We start from the raw sequence: 4,251 nt of genomic DNA, 5'->3' as shown, positions 1-4,251 counted from the left end.
AGCGCCGCCCCGCCCGCCCGGCTCCCGCCGGGACTGGGGGCGTGCGCGCAGCGTTGGGCTGTGCTGCTCTGGCGCCATGGGCCCTGCACCCTCCCTGGGCTGGCCCAAGGCAGGGCGCGGGCCTCTTGCACACCGGCGGCGCTCAGCCTTGCTCAGACTCCAGCTCACAAAATGCCACGTCGTCGCTTTCAGAGTTGCAGAGAAGCAGGGCTGCAAGGGGCCCCCAGAGGCTATCTAGTCCAACCTGCTGCCTGAGGCAGGACTGCCTCTATCCAAACCATCCCACGGAGCCATAATCGCTTCTTGGCCTCTTCACAGCTCAGGACAAGTGTAGTGGCTTCTTAACCTGGCAGGGGAAATACCATGTGTCTGTGGGTGTCTGGTGCCTCTTGAGTCAGGGGAGGCATGTTCCCCCCTTGACACCAGTCAGCTAATCCCACTGCCTGCGGGGCTGGTCCCCCCGGGGGGCCAATCCCGCTCACCATAATAGCTGGCTTTTGCTGGCGGCTCTGCTCCCGCCTGCCCCTCTGCTTGCTGGCTAAACAGAGAGTGCAGCCTGATGGGGTGCACCACCTACACGTCGCCCCTGCATGTATCTGTGTCCATGAAGGCAGTTTTCCTGAACCACTTCGGAGGAGAACTGCTCTTCTGGCGTGGTTCAGTACCTGCTGAGGTGCAGTGGCTTTAAGTCCACTTTATGGAAATGGGAGTCTCCTCCCTTGCATAGGGCAAGGAAGGCCCTTCCTTCCTTGCAAGGGCCTTATGGCTAAGGGCAAGCAAAACTCAGGGACACCCACATGAACAAAGTGTGCCCCTGGCAGCTGGGGGGGGGGGGCACAGTGGTGGTGGGAGCGCAGCAGCAGCAAGCAGGAGTTCCTGCAGACACTGGCCAGGGGGTGGGGGGCAGTGGTGAGCACTGACCAGGGGTCTTGGATTTGGAATTAGTTTTGGCTCATTTGGCCTTGGATACAAGTTAAATAAATTTTAAAAATCCCATACAACCATAATCTAAACCCTACATAAAACTACTCTCAATCCCGACACAACACAGACAACCTAACACCCTCACCTGCCATACGTGAAGTAGGAGAAACAAAGCAGCTAATGTCCTGCTTGTACAAAACACTCAAGAGCTCCAGATGGTAGAGGCTAGATTATGGATCTGTTTTGAATGGTTTGGATAGGGATGATCCTGCCTTGGGCAGGGGGGTTGGACCTGTGGAGGTCCTTTCCAGCCTGACTTCTCTCTCATTCTCTGATTCATTTTTTGACAACAGAAATATGCTAAAGTAATTCTTCTGCTGCAAAAAACTCAGCAAGGCCACAGAAGGTCAGGGTGGCACTAGAGATTCCCATTTGAAATCTCTGGGTTTGGACTGTGAATCATATTAGCACATGTAACAGTGTTAACCTTGCTTCCCACAGCATCCTTGAAAGGATCTTAAGGCATCCCAGGGTGCCACAGCACCCTGCTTGAGAAATGGTTGCAGTGGTAGCCCCTCAATATGAGGATGACAGACTTTCAGGAGATAAGGAAATCTGGAGTGTCCAGTATGTCTGGAGATGAATGAAGAGGCCAATCTAAGCTCTGCACGTTTGACTGCAAACATGGCAAACAGTTCCAGGAGGAAGGAGTGCATCCTGGTGATGTCAGGTCACATCTCTTTCCTTTTGTCTCTCATCTATCTGCCCACATAAGTGTGGCAAGTTTGCTTTAAATGGCCAGTTTGCCTTAAATGACCACTTTAAGGGCTAGGCCAGGACGATGGCAGGTGACGATTTAATGCTCAGCTCTCTGTGCTGAGAAGAGCAGTTTGAGATCAGCCAGCAGAGGAAGAACATCTCTCTGCTGAGCTCCTTGGGCCAGGAAAAACTTGGAGGTATGGGCTGGGGCTATGGGGATGGAGGAAGCCTCAGGTCCTCGGCATGACCGAAAACTGCACCCTGCCAGGGTAGGGAAGCATGGTGGGACTGCTGGTGGCACAGCAGCCCTAGGAAATGCCAGGACCACAAACCTCCCTGGTGAAAGACAGGTAGGGGGCGCCTGATAACTTCCAGCTCTGCAGTCCTGGCTGGGGAAAGCCCAGACCTGGGAGATCTTTGAGAGGTCTGAGGCTCACTTGATCCAGTGAAGTTGTGAGAGAGAGAAGGCAAGTGGCTCAAACCTGACTGGATGGACCCTCAAACTGGTTCATGCTGGGGCCAGGACCCAAAGCAGGGTCAAAGGGGAAGGGGGCCCATCACGAAAGATGCCCAGAGCAAGAGGCTCAGGATTCAGACTGGGGCCAGGGCCTAAGGGGGAGCCAAAGGTCCCAGAGAAGGGACCACAACCAGAGAGGGAGAAGGGTACAGGTGAGCTTAGCTGTCTGGGATGCCATCTGTGAGGCATGGGCCCCAGTGTAAGGGAAGGTTCAAAGCTGGGGATATCACCCCTAGTCATCTGGGTCTTAAATGGGCAGACTCCTGCCTGAGTAACATAGTAATCATTTTTCCATCAAGGCGTGGCAGATGAGAAAGGCGGGCAGTTGGCCCAAAAACAGGTGGGCAGGCCAACATCTAACTGGCCCCAGGAAGGCCCCCATTACAGCCTTGTACATCCCAACACCATTGGGGATGATTCAATGCTCAAGTCTCTCAGGTTTTGGCATTAATATTGAATATCTTCAGACTGGCCTTCAAGGTGTCCTTCAATCTCTTCTTTTTCCCACCTTTAAAGCAGTGACCACTAGTGAGTTGGGAGTACAGGAACTGTTTCAAGAGCCGGTTGTCAAGAATGTCCTGTCCAACAGGCCTGGTTCTGTATAAACATGGCTTCAATGCTGATGGTATTTGGTTGAGCCAGAATGCTGGCATTCATTCTTCTGTCCTTCTAGGTGATATGGAGGATTTTTTAAAGGCATCACTGATGATAATACTCCAAAGCTTTCAGTTGTTTCTGATATGTCATCCAGGTTTCACATTCATACAACAGGATAGGGATGGCAACAGCCTGGTAGACAAGAAGTTTGGTTTGGATCCTGATGTCATGGTCATCAAAGACATGATTTCACTGATGTCCAAAGGCAGCACTGGTAGATTTTATTTGGTGTTGATTGTCATCATCAATGTTTACTTTTGGGGAAAAGTGACTACCGAAGTAAGGGAAATGCTCAACATTCACCAAGGATGTCCTCTAATTGTAATATGTGGGGGTTTGGGGTAGATTGGTAGAGTATCTTGGTTTTTGTGAAGTTAACAGCGAGTCCAACCATTTCATGTTTCACAGAAGCAATCAAGGGTGCCCTGGAACTCTTCAGATAAATGGGCACACATGATGCAATTGTCAGTGTAGTGAAGATCAGTAAAGGAGATGCTAGTTATCTTGGATTTAGAATGTAACCAATTGATGTTAAAGAGATCCCTGACTATGTGATACTAAATGCTGGCTCCTGATAGCAGTATCAACAATGAGATGTGGAGTAGCTGCAATATAGATGAAAAAAGTGTTGGTGCATGTGGACCTCGATTCCCGGATGGTCGTTGGGAAACGGCCGCAGTTGCGTGTCAAGTGGGGCACCGGGTGGTGACACCAACCCAGACACGCTCGGGGATGCCAAGAGCGAGGTGGAGATAAACACCACAGACAATGAGGTGTGAAATAAAGTTTGATATTTACTTACAAGGCTGACAAACAGTAGGTCGAAACAATTTGGTGATAACGAACCATATACAACAGTGAGGGAATGTATACAAGCGATGGGTAGCGATGGGTGACGGGTGGAGACTGCAGTATACAAGTACAGTGTCTGGTTAGGACAAGGTACTATGCGAGGCAGTAAAATTATGATGCTCGGAGCGACCGGAGCAGCTTCTGCTAAAGACCTAGGGGTCTGACCAGGCCCCAAGACGGGTGATCAATCCGTCCTGAGAGTCAGAGCTTGGGGACCACGCGCCAAGGCGTGCGGTCCCCTATATAACTTTTTTGGCCAATCAGGAAGCTCCCCTGATGGTACATTCTGGAACCCATGGACATGCTGGCCAGCCAGCCATGCCCATTAGGTGGTCTTTAATTGGCTAGACCACAGGTGATCACTCCCTGATCACGCATCGCTCGCATGTTGGGTCAAATTGCTGATACACTCCGCCACCGCATCACTATTTACAATGGTTGCGTCACTTAACACTTCAATACAATAATCTGGCAGGGTCATTTTGCTTGTTGACAGTGCAGTCATACATCCTTGCTTGATTCCAGTTCTAATGGTGAAGGGA

This window comes from Alligator sinensis, unplaced genomic scaffold, assembly GCF_000455745.1.
Source record: "Alligator sinensis unplaced genomic scaffold, ASM45574v1 scaffold1800_1, whole genome shotgun sequence".
Lineage (NCBI taxonomy): Eukaryota > Metazoa > Chordata > Crocodylia > Alligatoridae > Alligator > Alligator sinensis.
This window is presented reverse-complemented; position numbering follows the sequence as displayed.